Here is a 20,624-nt window from a genome sequence, read left to right on the forward strand (position 1 = left end):
TTTAGGAGGAGGGGGGGGGTATAAATTTTTTTTTTTTTTTTTTTTTTTTTTTTTTACTATTTAGGGACTTTTTTTCTACATCTGTCTCTGTTGATTGTAGGTTAATTTCAATTCAGTGTCTGGATATGAATAAACTACCTTTCTTTCTTTCTTTCTTTTTTAGAGGTTTTTGCTATAGGGCACATGCACTCATCAGGCAGAGAGAGACAGAGAGACAGAAAGCAAGAAATCACCCCCCAGGGGAGATGGCCATGCTGCAATCCCTTCTCCTCCATTCTCTTCTCAGGATCCTGGGCACACACACATACACACCTGGCATGAGTTTTAAGCCACCAGGTTCTGGACTCCAATTGCTGTCAACTACATGGGAGTCCAGTGACATAGCCATTACGCCAACTGCTGGTCCCCAAACTACCTTTCTTTTACATGGTACTTGTTTTCACCACCTTTATTGTCAGATTAGGTCAAACAGGAGAAAACTTCCTTTTATCTAAACTTGTGAGCTTAAAGGGTGTTCTATTTTTACTACTGAAACTTAAAAATTTAAGCCAAATTTGTCTAGCCATGAATTTCCCTAATTCTGTTTATGATTAGGACAAACATTAAGTCACCCCAAAAGATGATGATATACTTATAATCCATTCTTCTACCATCAAACCAATCACAGAGTCGAGGGGATAATACACTGGTTCCTAACTCTAAAACTATCAGTGCCATCAAACCAAACATTCTTGCCTTCTGCTCATCAAGGCAGCTCTTCTTCAACCTTTCTAAGGTTCATCAAGCGGCCATGACTGCTCTCTACCTGAGTTTCATGCTGCTCCTGCAATATCATCTGCTGTCTTTAGCTGATTCTCTTCTCTGCTAAGGCATGATTCTCATGGATTTCTACTTCCTCCAGTATTCTGTCTTTGGTCTTCTATAGTGCTATTAATTAATAGAACATTAATACTACTACTCTTTGTTTGACTCCTTCATGATAGATTATTTTTTATTTCTAGGGACCTGGATAATTTTAGTAGAAACTGGGATAGAAGATAATTTGATACATGATAACTTGTCACAGCCCCATATTTCTGGGGTAAATGTGGAATCACGTAGTTTAAGGGGTACCCAGAAATTGATGCATTTCTTTATTTCATTTCAATCAGATTGAATCCAGTTTAGAGCCTCAACTCACATGGGTAGAGCAATGATTGGTTTGGGGGGCTCAACTTGACTGAATTGAAGGATGACTAACAAAGTGCTGTTTCTAGTTGTGTCTGTGAGACTGTTGCCTGACACTATGGCATGTAAATCAATGGACTGAAAGGAAGACCAGTCTTGGATATGGGCAAATACCATTCAGTCAGCTGGAATAGGAGAGGGACTTAGAGAGGAAGTGTAGAAATCTGTTTCCAGTCTCTGGATCCCTCTTTCTAAAGTGATCTGAGTGTTTCACACCCGCTCCCTGCATATCTGCCTGCATTGTCCCTGCTCTGTAGCTTAGTCCATGGCTGCCTTCAATTTCTATCAGCGCTTGGTCTCCATGCTCCTCTGGCAAGACAGATCCAAGTCCTTTAGCTTTGGAATCTGAACTTGTGCCAGAGGAAGTTCAGGTCTGCAGCCCCCTGAGGGTACTCAGACCTTTTGATCTTGGACTTGAAGCTGCACCATTGGTTTCCTGGCTTCTGAGTCTTCCAGCTGTTTCTCCAGCTTGCAGACAGCCTATTGTAGGACTTCTCTACCTTGTGATTATGCAAGATAATCCCTATAATAAATCTCTTTTTTACATATATTTGTCCTATTGGTTCTGTTTTTCTAAAGAACACTCACCAATACAGATGGCAATAAATCAAAACTAAGATTTCAATGTGGATTATTTAATCAAACTGAAATAAAATAAAACAATAAATCAGTAAATAAATGAATAAATTCAGATACTTTTTCCTAAACCACTACGATCATTGATCCTGACTCTCCTCTGAATCCAGTACTAATTCCCCATATCGATATTTTCTGCGACCTGCATAGGGATAAAGGAAACTACAACATAAGGTGGTGCCTTACTTGTAATAACTCAGTCTTCACACTACCCTAGTAGGTAGGGGCTACCATTTTCCCTGTTTCAGAGATAAAGTGATATTAAGTAGCTTTGTAAGGTTATACAGCATATCAGTGGCAAAGCCAGAATTTGAGCCCAAAATGCTACTGGCTCTCAAGTCCACATTTTGAACACATAGCACTCTCTGTTAATATCACATTAAGCCCAAGAAGTCTACAATCTTATGATTCCTTTTTTTTTTTTTTTTTTAGATCTTTTTTTCTATAGGGCACATGTACTTGCTGAGATCTTTTTTGCTATAGGGCACATGTACTTGCTAGAAAGAGAGACAGAAAGAAAGAAATCACTCACCAGGGGGAATGGTCACATCACAATCCATTCTTCTCCAGTCTCTTCTTGGGACCTTGGGCACACACGCACATGCGTCTGGCGTGAGTTTAAGCCACCAGGTCTGGGACTCAAACCGCGGTCGAGTGGGAGTCCAGTGACATAGCCAGTATGCCAACTGCTGGTCCCTTATGACCTTATGGTTCTTTCTTTATGATGGAATAATTGAGGCAGATGTGAGTTCTGTTACTTACTCAAGATTAATTAACTACAAGTGTGAGAATAGAGTTCAGACCCAATCCATAGCTGTCATTTTTTTTTTTGATTTCTCTTTAATCCCTGCTGCCAGAGGCTGAATGTTTATGTTCCTTCAAGTTTCATATGTTAAATCCTATCCCCTAATACAATGATTTGAAAATATGATCTTTGAGAAGTGATTAGGTCATGAGGGTTGAGCCCTCATGAGTGGAATTGGTACCTTTATAAAGGATACTCAGAGAGCTCACTCACTCCTGGGCCATGTGAAAACACAGGAGAAAAACAAACAAACAAACAAACCAAAAAAAAAAACCAAACAAACAAAAAAAACAAAACAAGACACAACTGTTCTTGTGAACCATGAAGAAGGTTTTTAGATGCCACTGAATTTGCTGGCATCATGATCTTGGTCTTCCCAGACTCCAGAACTGTTAGAAATAAATTTCTGTTGTTTATAAGCCACCCAGTTTATAGTACAGGAACTCCATAATTAACAACCTGTGATTAGACCATTAAGTGAATTGGTCGGTAAATAAGGACCTTAAAGGTGGATGACTATGTTGTGTCCTGGCATCATGGAGTATGTATTTTTTAATAGGTGTCATAAAATGCCACACTAAAATAATATCATTTTATTCATACAATAGATAAACACCAAAAAGTGACAAGACACACCACAACACAATATTATAAATCTGGTGTAATTGTTTTTGTCTATTCTGAATTCTACTATGGGTGCACAATAAAGTACAAATTTAAAGTGAAATATGCCATCTTGTGTGATGGCAAATACTTTGTGTAGTGAACACTAATTAGCTTCAGGAACAAGATAATGGGAATTCCCTTTGCTGGAGAACTGGTCAGTCTTATCCAAGAGTCATTAAATAGGTAGGTCTTTAGTGAGGAATGGGTGTATTTTGTCGTAGCAGCCTGCATGGACTAAAACATCTGTAATTGTTTTTGTCTATTCTGAATTCTACTATGGGTGCACAATAAAGTACAAATTTAAAAATGAAATATGCGATCTTGTGTGATCGCAAATACTTTGTGCAGTGAACACTAATTAGCTTCAGGAACAAGATAATGGGAATTCCCTTTGCTGGAGAACTGGTCAGTCTTATCCAAGAGTCATTAAATAGGTAGGTCTTTAAGTGAGGAATGGGTGTATTTTGTCATAGCAGCCTGCATGGACTAAAACACCTGCATTCCTCTTGGTTCTTTTTAAGAAAGTAGATTTTTCTCCAAAGGTAACAGAGTGACCCAACTACCTTTTGTGAGTGTGTTTCCCAGCTGGCTGTATGTGTAGAGATGAGCATAGGTGGGAGTGACAAGTGTGAGGAAATGAGTGGTGGATGGGTCCACAGAGATTCCAGTGATTAAGGTCTCCTAGATCCCAGGTATGCTGTGCCAGGGCCCTATTTCTTAGATACAGACCAAAATGATATAGGCAAATACCTCAAGAGACAGAGAGACATCTGTTGTAGAGCATACTGAAAGAGAATACTTCATATCAAGGCCAGGCTAAAAATAAACTGTTTACAGTATACACACCCTTCCTCATGCTGCAGCAGCTCAGGAACAGAGGAAGAATTTAATCATTTCATCCTCTGATGTGAAGGTCTCTATGGTTTAATATGCACACATCACAGATTTCAAATTCTGCTGCTAAAATTCAGTCTATGACAAAACCTAGCTGTCTCTTTGACTTGAAATGTGTTCTAAAATGTATAATAAAAGCCTATTGAAACCAATAAAGCATCTCTGGAAAATGCTGGTTTAATCCACACAACCAATTCTTTTTTTTCCATAAGTTCAATTTGTATTATTTGGTTGAAGAAACTGTTCTGTGAGCTCTGACATAAGCGAGTGCTAAGACTGACACTTTGTCCAGAGTTCACATGGGAAAATCTGTGGGAAAAATCATGTAATTTATCTCTTTTGTTAGGTTTGTCAGGCCCTGCCTGGCTCCACGTCTCTGCATGCCTTTCTTCCTACAGTTGAAAGCTGCATGACCCACAGGGTTGGTCCTTCTTTGATCCTTGACTCCAAGGAACTCTGGGAAGAATGAGTGTGTACATAATAGTGAAAGGGGGGTGGCTCTAGAATGAGACTGTGCCTCTGTTTTGATCAATAGACAATAGATTTGTTTCTGAAGCCTATTCCTCACACATGTACCTTTGCCTCGTACTGAATTCCATATGCTTTATGATCACATCCCTGCCTGCCTGCCTTCCTGTTTAGACCCTGATTCTTCAGATTATGGAGAATCCACATGATTATGTGAACCCTTGTGAACCTTGGGGTTCCTAATCCAGGGTTTCTCTACCATGGGACTGTTGCTATTTTGGGCCTGGTAACTGTGGTAGTAGCTGTCCCATGCACTGTGAGATATTTAGCAGATCCCTGGCCTCATCTAGTAAATGACAGCGGTACCCCCACGTTAACTGTGACAATCAAAAATGTGTACAGATATTGTCAAATGTACCATGAAGCGGTGGGGCAAAGTGCGTCTGATTGAGAACTAGTGTTTTAATTCCATCCCAGAACCAACACACTGTCCTTCCCCCTAGTGTGGTTATTAGCAACTACGAAGAGGTTGTGCTGATTCCAATGCTGCCCAACAGAAATATGAGAGGACTTCAAAAACAGGGTGGAAAATGGAAATCCCTGAAGAGGTTTTCATGATACACTTCTTCCATGAACTTTTTGAAGACCTCTTACTATATAATATGACCCTCAATTTTTTTTTTTTTTTGAGAGGTTTTTGTTATAGGGTGCGTGCGCTCGCCAGACAGAGAGAGAGAGACATAGAGACAGAAAGCGAGAAATCACCCCCCAGGGGGGTTGGTCACGCTGCAATCCCTTCTCCTCCATTCTCCTCTTGGGATCTTGGGCACGCACGCACACGCGCCCGGTGTGAGTTTTAAGCCACCGGGTCCGGGATGTGAACCGCAGTTGACTACGTGGGAGTCCAGTGACATAGCCTTTACGCTAACTGCTGGTTCCCATATGACCCTCAATTAAAGACACCAAAATGTAATTCTAATTTTGTTAATATAAATATTAGCAAAACAAAAAGGGACAGGTGGAATTCATTTCAATAGCATATTTTATCTTATCCAAAGCATCCAAATTATTATTCTTTTTTCCTATGTTCTTATTTCATTGTCTTTCATGTCTGGTGTTATTTTACGCTCAGGACACGTTTCTGTTTGGATTAGCCATATGTGACCAGTGGCCATTGTAGGGGCAGCACTGATTTGGATTTCTAAAATACTCCCTCCAATTTATTCAGAGAATCAGAATCTTGCAATGATATGATCATGGAACATTGGTGACAAATACACCTGGTCTAAATATTTCTTTATTTCTTTCTGACACCATGAGCTTGAAATAATTATTTCACTGAACTTCAGTTTTAATATTTTTATTAGGGATAATAATAACAATTTCTCTTTTAGAAGTTATGTAGGTTACATGAAATAATGTGCTCAGTACAGAGGTGAGATACCTCTGCTCTCATCAGAGAACTTCAGCATGCAGTTCCCCTAGTGCCAGCCTTGTTTGAAGCTACACTTGTGCTGCACTCTTCAGACACTCTACTCTCCACCCGGTGGGACCATCAATGTGCATGCAAAATAGTTACTCATCTCAGGAACCCAAGTTTGTCCCCACTTGTGTTTATCCAGGTTCTGTTTATTAAGCCATATTTGTGTCTAATACAAAAGACAGTTAAAAAATATCACTTTGGGAGAATCAGCATAGTGTAATGGCTATGTCACTGGACTCTCATGTAGTCAACCATGGTTTGAGTCCCAGACCTGGTGGCTTAAACTCACACTGGGAGCGTGTGCGTGTGTGCCCAAGATTCTGAGAGGAGAATGGAGGAGAAGGGATTGCAGCGTGGCCGTCTCCCCTGGGGGGTGATTTCTCGCTTTCTGTCTCTCTGTCTCTCTCTGTCTTTCTGGTGAGTGCATGTGCCCTGTAGCAAAAACCTCTCCAAAAAAAAGAAAAAAAATCACTTGGCCTTCATGTTTTCTTTTTATTTTGGTTGGTATCTGTTCCACCATTACTGCAAGTCAAATAACACAAGGTAGAGAGAAAACATTCTTGATGCATTTTCCCCATCAAGCAGGGTCACCTATATAGCTAGTCCCTTAATCCACAGCACCGTATTCTTGGCAGATTTTCACTGCAAAAACAGAAAAATCAACATTTTGGTAAATGTTAAGGAAAGAAAAAATGGGTAGATCAATTTAGCTAGAAAAATGGCTACCTAAGGTATCCATGTTATGTCCTGAGGGGCTGGACACATTAAAGGTATAAACCCATTTTCATGGAAAAGATTGCCTATATTAAAATATCTCTATTGCATTTCCATAAATATTTGTTTAGTTCAGAACTCCTATCTAGGATTATTGGGATCATCTGCTTACGATCTTATGATGTCAAACTGACAATCTTTCTGTGTAGTATTTCTTTTTTTTTTTTTTTTTTCTTTTTTTGAGAGCTATTTTTGCTATAGCATGTGAACTCACTGGGAAAACAGAGACAGAGAGATAAAAAGTAAGAAATCACCCCACCAGGGAGGGTGGCCATTCCCCAGTCCCTTCTCCATGCTCTTCTCGGGATTTTGGGAATGCATGCACATGTGCCTGGTGTAAGCCTCAAGCCACGGGGTCCAGGACTCATACAGCAACTATGTGAGAGTCCAGTGATGTAACCACTATGCCATCTGCTGGCCCCATATTTCTTTATGGTTTTCATACCTTTTCAGAGAAATTCTTTCTCCTTGTTAATTCCCTTTCATCTATGTGCAAATGTACATTGTCCAACACAATATACTAATTAAAACTTTCTGATTTGGTTTGATTTGACTTTGTTAAAACTTTAAAGAAGGTTATGTTTCCCCTGGATCACCATGAGGTTATTTTAAGAAACCTGTCAGGATTAGATGAGAGACATTTCTAAGTGTCTACTATGTGTCAGGCACCGGGGATAGCCAGATGATTAAAGGACAGTTTCTACTCTTAAGAACTTCAAGGCCCAGGAGGAAATAACATGTAAATAAATGATCACAAGAAGATATGCAACTTGTACCATCAGGACTTTGGGAACACAGACGAAGGAGCAATTTTTCCTTCATGTACACATTTATTAAACACCAACTATGAGCTATACAGGCAAGGAAAAGTGACATTAAAAATAAACTAAAAGATCAAAGGTAACAAAGACACATATTCTGGCTTTTTTTCCCCCTTGTAAAATTGTCCTTTTCTCAGGAAAGAAATAGTAAGAAATCTTTTGATCTCTGTATTCTATTTTATAAGTATTTTTGAGATTGTTTCTTTTATAACTGTTACTGCCTTTGATTCTGAATTTATATGTATACTAAACTATATTGAACAAATCCAAAGAGAGACCCAAAAATCTACCTGAGCATTTGTGCCTATTAAAGATATTAATTTTCCTGGCCAAAGTAATAAAGAGGGATCTCTAGTTAATAGAGAGTTACTTTATACATAATAATATAATTTAGTAGTTTTTAAAGACTTTGGTACAATGAACTTTAAAAATCTGTTCTAAAATTAATTTATTCTCTTATTCTAAATTAAAATATTCTTTAGTATGTTGTAGGATCTTAGAATCTATAAACTAAAAGATCAAAGGTAACAAAGACACATATTCTGGCTTTTTTTCCCCCTTGTAAAATTGTCCTTTTCTCAGGAAAGAAATAGTAAGAAATCTTTTGATCTCTGTATTCTATTTTATAAGTATTTTTGAGATTGTTTCTTTTATAACTGTTACTGCCTTTGATTCTGAATTTATATGTATACTAAACTATATTGAACAAATCCAAAGAGAGACCCAAAAATCTACCTGAGCATTTTTGCCTATTAAAGATATTAATTTTCCTGGCCAAAGTAATAAAGAGGGATCTCTAGTTAATAGAGAGTTACTTTATACATAATAATATAATTTAGTAGTTTTTAAAGACTTTGGTACAATGAACTTTAAAAATCTGTTCTAAAATTAATTTATTCTCTTATTCTAAATTAAAATATTCTTTAGTATGTTGTAGGATCTTAGAATCTTTACCATACTTATCTATAATAATATCACAATAAAATGTGGACTTATGGTGAATTGTGTATTTTTAGAAAATAGTTACATCCTAGATCAAGTCTTTTCATAGCAAGCTTTTTCTCTTTAAATTTGTTTTTAAGTCAGTCTCACAGTAGTTCTGTAAGGCTGGAACATTATTACACTATTATTTTTCTTACTTTATAGATAGGTCAGCAGAACACAAAAAATGTAACTGACTTGCCTGGGGTTATGAGAATAACTTTACGAGCAAAGATAGGCTTATCCCTCAGATTTCTTGAGTCTGTCTTTGAGCCTAATCAAGGAATTTCTACATGGTTTACTTAAAATGTGTCTAATTTTTAATAAATTTTTCAATGTATTTCTAGCTTTTAAATATTCTATTATCATTCATATTTACCTATGAATTTTAAAACTTCACAGTTTAAGATAATAAATCATAACTGAATATCTATTAGGTATAGGATGGCCAACTACAAAACAGCAAAATTGCTTCATCCAAAGAATATAGAATGTAAATATTTATTCATAAGATCACTTTGGCATGGAGTAGAATTATTATAATACCATGAAAACCTAATTAGCCAAAGTATTGTTCAAAATTCACTACGTCTGAGATGATTCTATCCTCGGTTTTGGCATTAATATGATATTGATGAGAGGATAGATAAATAGACCAAGGGAATAGCATAAAGTCTAAAAATATACCCACACACCAATAGCCATCTCATAGCAAAGATCTCATTATTGTTTAGGGAGAAAAAGATGTTTTTTTCAATAACTTGTGCTTAGTTATATGAATGTTCCTATGTGAAATAAATAGAACTTGAATCCTACTTTGCACCACACACTAAGTAATTGGGGATGAACTACAGACCAAAGCCTGAAAGACAAATCAATAAAGCATCTAGAAGATGGCCTAGAAAAATAACTTCGTTCTTGGGATAAGCCCCAATTTAAAAAAAAAAAACAAAGTTTAATATACATTCAGTCACATTGTTTAGGTTACAAAGTGAACATTTCAATTTTTGAACATTTCTTCGCAGTCCAGTTGATCAAAATATCTTCCACAGATAACACCACACCTCCCCATCCTGTCAATGCTCTGCCTCTGTATCCCTCCTCCAAATGACCTTCCCTAGGCCCCACTCCTCCACACACACTACATCCGGCATTTACACCCATCTCTTGTGTTTGTATATATTTTAGTCAATCAGTTTCAGTTGTAGAGTACAGACACTTGGTATATATTAAGTGGGAACATACAATGTCTCTCCTTCATAGCCTGGCTTGCTTCACTCAGCAGTAAATCTTCCATATTCTTCCACTTTCTGTCAAAAGCCAGGGTTTTGTTAGTTTTTATAGCTGAATAGTATTCCATAGAATATATGTACCACAGTTTTTCAATCCATTCATCCATACAGGGGCATTTGGGTTGGTTCCATGTCTTAGCAATCATGAATAGTGCCGCAATAAACATTGATGTGCAAAAAATTTTCCAATGAAGAATTCTTCTGTCCTTTGGAGTAGGATTGCTGGATCATATGGTAGCTCTATTTGTAGATTTCTGAGGAATCTCTAAACTTTTCTCCACAGTGGCTGGACCAATTTACATTCCCACCAGCAGTGTAAAAGAGTTCCCCTTTCATTACACCCTTGCCAACACCTATCATTTTTTTTTTTTTTTGAGAGGTTTTGCTAAAGGGTGTGTGCGTTAACTTTTTTCCAAACAGCGGCTTGAGGTCTTTGTGCATTCTGGTTATCAGTCCCTTATCTGGTGCATAATTTACAAAAATATTTTCCTATTCTGAGGGCTGTCAATTCACACTAGTTACTGTGTCTTTTATTTTTTTAAATACAGTTCAAGAATTGCAACCACAAAAATTATTATTAGAATAGTCTTTGTTAAAATTAAAACTTTTGTTCATCAAAAGTAATCATTAAGAGTGTAGAAAAGAGTAGTTACAGGTGGGAAATATATTGCAGTACATAGAAGTGATGAAGTCTTTTCATAATATATAAAGGAAGCACTTTCAAAAAGACAGATAACTGAACTAGAAGTGGACAAAAGATATGAAGGCGATATATATGTCCAGTAGGCAAAGAAAATGTTCTCAACATCATTATTCATCAAGAAAATGCAAACTAAAACCACAATGAGATACTACTATAACTTTACCTAAAGCCCCAAATCAAGAAGTATATCACTTGTTGATGAAGATCCAGAGCAACTGAAAGTTATGTATGTGTGTATTTATTATTTTTAATTGACAATTTTTTTGTGTATTTATTGTGTACAACATGATATTTTGAAATATATATACACTGTGGAATAACTAAGTTGAGCTAATTAATATATACATTACCTCCTATTTGTATCACTTTTTTTGTGGTGAAAATACTTAAAAATCTACATCCTTAGCAATTTTTTAAGAATATTATATATCATGGGACCAGCAGTTAGTGTAATGGCTATGTCGCTGAACTCCCATGTAGTTGACAGCAGTTCGAGTCCTGGACCCGGTGGCTTAAACTCATGCTGGGTGGGTGTGCATGCGTACCCAAGATCCCAAGAGGAGAATGGAGGAGAAGTGATTGAGACGTGGCCATCCCCCCTGAGGGGTGATTTTTCGCTTTCTATCTCTCTGTCTCTCTCTGTCTTTCTGGCGAGTGCACGTGCCTTATAGCAAAAACCTCTAAAAAAAAGAATATTATGTATTGTTATTAACTATAATGCTATTTTTATTGCAGTATTATTCACAATAGCCAGGTTATGGGATCAACCTAAGTATCTATCAGCAAATGAAAGGATAAAGAAAAGGCACATAAGCCAATAGATTCCTACTTAACTTAAAAAAAAAAAAAAGAAAAGAAAATTCTGTTATTCATGACAATGTGGACAAACTTGTAGAACATTACATTAAATAAAATAAATCAGGCACACACACATACAAATACCACCTGAGGTCTCTGATAAGTGGGATCTAGAGATGTTGAACGCAGAAATAGAGTGGAGTGATGATTACCAGGGACTAGGGGTAAGGGGATGTATTGGGCAGATGTTAGTCAAAGGACACAACATTCTAGTGATGAGAGGAACAAATTAAAGAGATTTACTGTGCAACTGAAACTAGCAATGGGGCTGATGGGGCTGTAAACTGGTATAACTCCATTGGAAAACTTTTGATAACATCTACTAATCTGAGCATATGTGTATATATTAACCAACAAACATACAAAAATGTTAATTATAGCTTTAGTCACAATTGCTTCAAACATAAACATCCTAAATTTCTATCAGTTTTAGAAAAAGATAAATGTGATATAGTCACATAATGGAATAATTCAAGATTAAAGGGAAAACTGAACTTCAATTGTAGTAAGAACATGAATGAATTTCACAGATAATAGCATTAAGAAAAAGAATCCCAGTACAAATTAGTACACATTGTTTGATTCTGTGCATATAAAGTTTAAAAATAGGTGAAACTAATTAATGGTGATACAGGCTAAAGAGTGTTTACCTTTTTTTTTTTTCATGGCTTAATCATCATCATGTTATTGTCAACAAATAATTTTCCATTTCCTGTATGTATGTGTGTGTGTGTGTATGCATGCATACACACACACACACATCCTATTTCTCACCATCTGCCATTTCCCAACCTCCTCCTACACTGTCTCTGGTATCTACAGTTGCTTTCCATTCCTCCCCGCCACACACATTTTATTGGTTCTCAAAATATCTTAATTAATCTAACTACTTTCAATAGCAAGTTCAGCTCATATATACATATCTGTGAACACATGTCTGACTTTAGGCGTGAAACTCTGAGTAGAGTGAATTTACTATATGTTTATGAACAAGGAAGGGTCACCAGGAAGTCCCAGAAAATAGTGTAGGAAGTGTTATCTTTTTCAGAGTCATGTTATCTAAGGATGTATAGTTATACACAGATAAAAATTTATCAGGTTATACAAGGGGGCCTCAAACATTTTCAGAAAAATGGAATTAAAGTACAAGTTTGCTTTGTACTTTGTGTAGCAGATGTTGAAGTCTATGCACAATTTTCTCATAATAAGCATTTTACACAAACGTTTTGGAGACCCCCTCATATACTTAAGATTTGTGCAATTTACTGTAAATTTTATATTATATGGTAGAGAGAATAATAGTTTTTCAATGTCCAACCTCTTAAAGCTTGGAATTTGTAATATGTTATCTTATTTGGCAAAAGGATTTTTGCACTGGTAATTAAAGTTAAGAATGTTGAGATGGAAAGATTACTCTGGATTAGCTGGGTGGGCCCATCTAATCACATGGGTTCATAAGAGCAGAAAAGGATGGAGAAGAGTGGTTGGAGAGCTAAGGTGTGGCAAGAACCCAACCTAGCCACTGTTGATTCTAAAGAAGGAGTAAGGGGCGGTGAACTGAGGAAGGAGCCGTGAACCAAGGAAGGTGGGCAGCTTAGACGCTTGAAAAGACAAAGAAACATGCTCACCTAGAACTTCCAGAAAGCACGTTAGCTCTGATGACACCTTTATTTTAGCCTAATGAAACTTGTGTCAGACGTCTGACCTACAGATATACAAAAAAAATACATTCATGTTGTGTCACCAAGTTCATGGCAATTTGTCATGGCAGCAATAGAAAACTAATGTACCTTAAAAAATGGAAAATGAAGCATTTCTATTCCTTTTTTAATGAAGGATCTTAAAAGTGACAGCTCCTTGCTCCCTCTAAACCTGGTCACTTTATCCCTGAAGTACCCACAAAACTCCATTTCACCACCATTCATCTTATTTAAACTTACATCCCTACCAGATTGAGAGTTCTCTGAGGGCATCTTTATGTCGCTCTCCATACAAATGCCTGGCACCACACATAGGCATGTTTTATAGAGTAGATACTCTATGCATGTTTGGTAAATTAATTAAATTGAACGATTTATGTGCGTGAGAGGCAGTGACTAGGACAGACAGAATCCCACTAACGTATTCTCTTAGCTTATTTAGCAAGCTTTCCACTGCAAAGATACATTAACGCTAGTGGTTCTGAATAATGAGGACAAGGTTGTTTAAAACAGCAGGCTGGCATCAGATGAAACATTTCCGCATCATTCTAGATTAAATAAAACATTTACCATTTCATGCTTTCTTTCCTAGTAATTTTGCCTTGTCCTTCACATTAGCGATTTGTTCCACATGGCCACTCATTTAGGATAATAGCAGGCCCAGAGGAGTGACAAACGGAGACGGGGCCATACCTGATCACCAATATCCCATTATGCTCCCTTAAGCTGTGGACCTGGTAAAACTGTCAGTATCTAAAACAAAGGAATTGTGCTCAAGTCTACATATTAGGGATTCAATGACTACTGTAGCAGCGATCAAATTATATAGCAAGTGGAGAGGCATGGCTATAAAGGGGAGCCAGAGTACCCATGAACTGTTTTTCTTGTGTCCAGTCAAACAACAAATGTTTTCCAGCACCTGTTATGGGAGCAGCCCTGTGATAAGAATTGTGGGGGATAAGATGGAGAGAAGATAGATTCCTTATACTTCAAAAGTATTGGAGAAATAAGACTTTCAAGAAAAGCAACACAGAAATGGGATGAATATACACTATTAAAAATTCAGATGAAGGAGGGAGTATTTCTTTCGGAGGGCTTCAGGGAGTTGGTAGGAATAAAGGGAGGGGTAACCTTAGCATTAAGGATGGAAGGCTGAGGATGCATGGCAGCAAGTACGTGCATGGTATGGTGCCCTCCAAGTGCCCTTCAGGAACACTTCCCAGCCACATTTGTCTAGAGCAGGATTTCTCAACCTTGGCACTATTAACATGTACTCTGCAGCCCCGTGTCACAGGCGGCCATCTTGGACACTATAGGGTGATTAGCAGAATCTCTGGTTTCTACCAGTTAGATGCCAGTTAGTCCTCCTCCACCTTGGAGTTATGATAGCCCAGTGTCTTCTGGAGGACAAAATTGCCGCTGGTTGAGAACCAGGGTGCTGGAGTACAAGTTCATAAGGAGGGCACCTGGGAATTACATGCCATGACAACAGATTTGGAGTTTTATTCTCCATGTCATGGAAACCGCGAAAATGTCCGCAGGGAAGAATAGCATTCTGAAACTTTTTTAAAAAGTGTACTTATTTCCATAAGCAAGAGAGAGACAGAGAGAGCACTTGAATAGGATTTTGATACTGCGATCCATCCCCCAGCTTCAGCCAGCCCTGGCTCATGGGCAGGCACACATCCAGTGAACTCTGAATGGTCTCTGGACACAAACCCGGAACCCTCCCAGTGAGTCAGCCTGACAGAGCATCGCATTTTATCACCGTACCATGGTCTGGCCTTATGAAAACTGTTGTTTGGTGGCAAATTATCAGCCTGAAGTACCCAAGAAAAGTTGTAAGGAGGCATTGTGGGGAAAAGAACAACCCACAAATTATCACAACTGCTCAAGCCTGAAAGGATGGAGTGTGGTAGCAGCAAGACTAGAGGGCACCGAGGGCTGCAGGTATTCTTCTCAGTGCCCTACAACTTCAAAGTACATTTGTATTTAGATCAGTGTTTTGATATCACATTTCATTTTTTATTTGAGTGCCAAGTTGTCAGTGATACTTCTCCTTATAGGAACATAAAGCGACAGAACTCACTGCTCGCACTCATGGGCTTCCCTGGAGAGAACAGCCGCAAGCAGCATCTGAATCAATTGGTAGCTTGGGAACCTTGCTAGAAAAGCTCCCAGCCTATTGGGTGAAAAAAAAAAAAAAAAAAAAAAAACAGGTAGCAGCAGAAATCCAAGCATGTGGTGCAAATCCTATGGGACCGTTCTGCAGGCCCATGGAGAGAAGACTGGCAACAGCTTCTAAGTCTTCAGAAGCCTCTAAGGCAATACTCATTTGTGCTCACTCCATTCTCTATGTAAGTTTCAAATGTATATCTAGCTATGCTAAAAAAAAAAATTAATGCACTTTTCCCCCTGCTAGTGAAATAGTAGAAGAGGAAAAGGGGAGAAAATATGCCTAGACCCTTCATCCTGATGACCATTTACTAAACTTACTTGATAAGGCTAGACGATTGGAAAACCTGTCATGTGACTGGACTGCACAGGGAGCCGCTTCCCTAGTGATTTCAAAGCAACGCTGAAAATCATTAGATAGGTAGCCATGTTTAGGATGAACTGATTGAGTTAAAGAGATTCCTCAATTGTTTGAAAATTCCACAGCAGCAATGACTATCATAAATTCCATCATCCTCCCTATTCTTCTCAGTAAAGTGATGGGCAAGTATCATTTTTCACTTGGCATTTGCCTGAAATTAAATTCAATATTTTCTACCAGTAAAAGGATTGGTCAAAAGAATGAAGTTCCTGAATATTTTATTCACAGATTGAAAAAATATTCTTCCCAACAGAAATACGGTGTGTTTCCTTGGAGCGTGAGCTTAGGAATCAGACAAGCTGAGTTCAAATCCTACCTTCATCCCCTTCTAGGTGTATGACAACGGATTTGCTTACTCTTGGTGCTCCAATTCTTTCATTTATAAAATGGGACTGAATTAGGACCCACATTTAAGGGGAGTTGTGAAGAATTAATGACATAATATAAATAAAATACATAAATATTTGGTAGATGGACACTATTAATTATTAGAAAGATAAATGCAAATTAAATAACTATTTCAATGTTTATATTAAAAATTTTAGCATTTTAAATGTGCTGGCTATTTAAGTAACTCTGGTAAATCCACTAGTACTATAAAGAATCACCTTCTGGAACCAGCAGATAGCATAATGGTGGCCATTGGACCTTTCCCCCTGGGGGTTGATTTATCACTTTCTGTCTCGCTGTTTCCCTTTGCCTCTCTGGTGAGTGCATGTGTTCTATAGCAAAGATCTCTCTCAAAAAAAAATCACCTTCTGATTTGTAATTTGGTAGTTGTAGATTTAATATATTGATTTGCTGACAGTAGAGTCCCTGTTCCCCATCATGGATCACCATAGAGTCAGAAATGAGTAGGAAAAGCAAGGTCTGAAGACAGGTTTCAGAAGAGACACTGCCTCTATGACCTTGCTTCACTGAAACTCACCTTTGTATCTGTAACAATGAGATGACTGTCACCGTCTTTGTTAAGAGAACTGTGTTAAGTCTTCTACTGCAGGGTCTATTTATACATAGGGAAGTCTAGTGTCCTATTTACTTGCCTCGAGAAAAGAGACTTTGGTCCGTGTGACCACATTGGGTCCTTCCTAATCCTAGAAGACATCAGAAATCTATGAACTTCGAATACAGAAGCTCTCATTCTTCACATAAGTGCAAAATATTTCCATTTCAATGACAATCAGTCCCGAATGCATGTCTCTCAATCACGTTTACATTTTCCATCATATACCTCAAATAAATGTGCTGGATTCAAGTGGACTACAAAGCTTGGTGGAAGCAGCCAAAACATTAGAGAATAAAGTCCTACATTATTATTTTTGAGGAAGAGGCATATCTGCTTTGAAGCAATCACTTCCCTGGCTCATGAAACTTTTTTTATTGACTATAGAATGTAGACACACTGTCAAAGGATTTAAATCAATTTTATACAGTCGGTTTCTTGAACTATCATTACTCCAACAAGATTCATATCTGCAGCTGATTTGGAAAGAATTGTGACTAAAATATCAGAGCTAAAGCTCTTATTGAAAAATTCCTTTCTGTAGATAGTTATTTTTCTAACACTTAACAGCCTAATGCCAGAAAGAAATGAAATCCCATTTTACATCTGCCTCTTTAAATATGAGCTTTTAACTATCATAATTCCTAAGCCTGGGTTCATACGTATCACCCTACTCCAAACAGAACATTGGGATGAATGGCCTAGTATTAAAAGCACAAACAATGCAATTGCTTTGGGAGCCACCTAAGTACAGTAACACCTAGCAAAAGACAAGGGTTTTATACACAGCTGAAAAGCTAGTTTTGCATTAGTTATCAATGCAATAATGTGGAAAAGTAATAGATCATTCTTCCACTTACTGGCATTCTGAAACTATGGATACAATTTATGTGTTTAATGCCCAAGGAATTGGATTCACTTACTGCAGCAAAGAAAAACATTTAAAAAGACCAATCTGAGCTGCTTTCCCTCAATACCCTCTGCTAAATGCTAAGCTTCTTGACAACTGAGATTCCATGTTATTAGCCCTCACAGGAGCTACAACCCATAGCAGTTCCTCAGTATGTCTGTCTAATAGTGTCCAGGCACGGGGAATGGGAAGATGGAATGACTTCTGCTCTCACATATTAGGAGGAAAGGGAGACATAATCAGTTAATAGTAAATACAAATGCTTCAATATAAAAGAAATAGAAAATTGATGTCTAATTCTAGACCAGTTGGGAAATAAACAGAGGTTACTGGCTCCCTTCCCTGGTTTCTTAAAACAGTTACAAAAGAGATAAGGAGGATATGTGTTTCAGACAAAAATTACCAAACAAAATAAAAATATTTTGAAACGCTTTGAAGATAAGAAAATTTGACCTCTGGGCATGCGTTTGGGGGAGGAAAGTTAAAGTGGATGCAAAATAGTATTCATGTATATATTTATTTAATTTTTCATTTTTGCCATAGGTGCATGTGCTTACTGGAGAGAGACAGAAAGAAAATGAGACATATCCCTCCAGGGGCTATGGCCATGCCACAATTGCTCCTACTCTATTTTCCTCTCTGGATTTTGGGCATGTACACACATGCATCTGGTATATTCTTCAAGGCAGTGGTCCAAACTTGAACCATGCAGTTGGACATGTGGGACCCAGCTGCCTTACCCCTCATGTCACTGGTTGGCCTGTAAAATAGTACTTTGACAAAGTGCAATTTATCTATTTTTTTTCTTTTATTGTCTGCATTTTTAATGTCATATCTAGGAAATCATTGCCAAATTCAATGTTATGAAACTCTTTTCATATGTTTTATTCTAAGACTTTTATAAATGCAACTTTTACATTTAGGTTTTTGATCCATTTTAAGTTAATTTTTGTATATGGTATTAAGTAAGTATCTAGTCTTTTGCATGTGGATGTCTGTTTTTTTTTTTTTTTTAGCATCATTTAATGCATCAAAAGACTATCAATGTATTAAAAAGGCAACCTGCAGAGGCTGGTAGATGGCATGGTGGTTAAGGGTGCTGGATTTCCACATGGCGGACCATGGTTCAAGTCCTGGACCTGGTGGCTTTCTCTCTCTCTCTCTCTCTCTTCCCTCTCTCTCTCTCACTGTCTGGTCAAATTAAAAAAAAAATTTAAAAAAGGCAACCTGCAGAATGAAAGAAAGTATTTGAAATTCACATATCTGATTATTATGTCTAGAATATATGTAGAACTGCTAAAACAATAAAATGAACAGCCCATTTAAAAATGAGAAAAAGACTTAAACAGCTATTCTCCAAATAAGACATCAAAATGATGAATAACACACATAAAAGATGTTCAGCATCACTGACACTTAGGAAAAATGCAATAAGACACCAATGACATACCACTTCATACCCATTATAATGGGTAACAGAAACAGAAAATAACAAGTGTTGACAAGAATATGGAAAGACTGGAAATCTTGGACATTGCAGGTGGGAATATAAAGTGGTGAAGCTGTTGTGGAAAACAGTGTGGTGGTTTCTCAAAAATTAAACATAGATTATTATTTAACCGAGTAATTTCACTTCTGGGTATATACACAAAACTGAAACAAATACTTCCACACCCATGTTCATAGAAGCATAATCATAACACTTAAGGGGGAAACACCCTAAATGTTCAGCAACGGATAAACAAAATGTGGTACTTACATACAATTTAATTTTATTCAGGCTTTAAAATGAAGGAATTCTAGGGCCAAGAGGTGGCCTAGCGGTTAATGCACTGGACTCCCATGGAGTCGACTGCGGTTTGAGTCTTGGACCTGGCAACTTGAAACTCAGGCTGGGTGCATGTGCGTGCATGCCCCAAATCCCAAGAGGAGAATGGAGAAGAGATTGTGGCAGGGCCATCCCTCCTGGGGGGTGATTTCTCGCTTTCTGTCTCTCTAGCGAGCCAACAAGCCCTATAGCAAAAATCTCTCAAAATAAATAAATAAATAAATAAAATTTTACAAAAGAAGGAAGTTATGATACATACTACATCATGAATGAACCTAGAAAATGTTATGCTAAATGAAATAAACCAGGCATGAACGGGCAAATATAAGTTCACTTTTATGAGGTGCCTAAAGTACTCAAATTCATAGACATAAAAAATAGAACAGAATGACATAATATAAATAAAATACATAAATATTTGGTAGATGGACACTATTAATTATTAGAAAGATAAATGCAAATTAAATAACTATTTCAATGTTTATATTAAAAATTTTAGCATTTTAAATGTGCTGGCTATTTAAGTAACTCTGGTAAATCCACTAGTACTATAAAGAATCACCTTCTGGAACCAGCAGATAGCATAATGGTGGCCATTGGACCTTTCCCCCTGGGGGTTGATTTATCACTTTCTGTCTCGCTGTTTCCCTTTGCCTCTCTGGTGAGTGCATGTGTTCTATAGCAAAGATCTCTCTCAAAAAAAAAATCACCTTCTGATTTGTAATTTGGTAGTTGTAGATTTAATATATTGATTTGCTGACAGTAGAGTCCCTGTTCCCCATCATGGATCACCATAGAGTCAGAAATGAGTAGGAAAAGCAAGGTCTGAAGACAGGTTTCAGAAGAGACACTGCCTCTATGACCTTGCTTCACTGAAACTCACCTTTGTATCTGTAACAATGAGATGACTGTCACCGTCTTTGTTAAGAGAACTGTGTTAAGTCTTCTACTGCAGGGTCTATTTATACATAGGGAAGTC

General features: G+C 37.5%; 1 long non-coding RNA gene across 1 annotated transcript in view; it reads right to left on the reverse strand.

Moving 5' to 3' along the window:
- Positions 1–2,432, reverse strand: part of LOC102488174 (uncharacterized) — a 24,873-nt gene extending 22,441 nt beyond the window's left edge. The window contains exon 1 of the long non-coding RNA XR_336074.1: positions 2,396–2,432. This is a non-coding gene — a long non-coding RNA (uncharacterized LOC102488174). The remainder of the gene's footprint in view (positions 1–2,395) is intronic.
- Between the last annotated feature and the right edge of the window lie 18,192 nt (positions 2,433–20,624).

The sequence above is a fragment of the Tupaia chinensis genome, unplaced genomic scaffold (assembly GCF_000334495.1).
Source record: "Tupaia chinensis unplaced genomic scaffold, TupChi_1.0 Scaffold000622_1, whole genome shotgun sequence".
Lineage (NCBI taxonomy): Eukaryota > Metazoa > Chordata > Mammalia > Scandentia > Tupaiidae > Tupaia > Tupaia belangeri.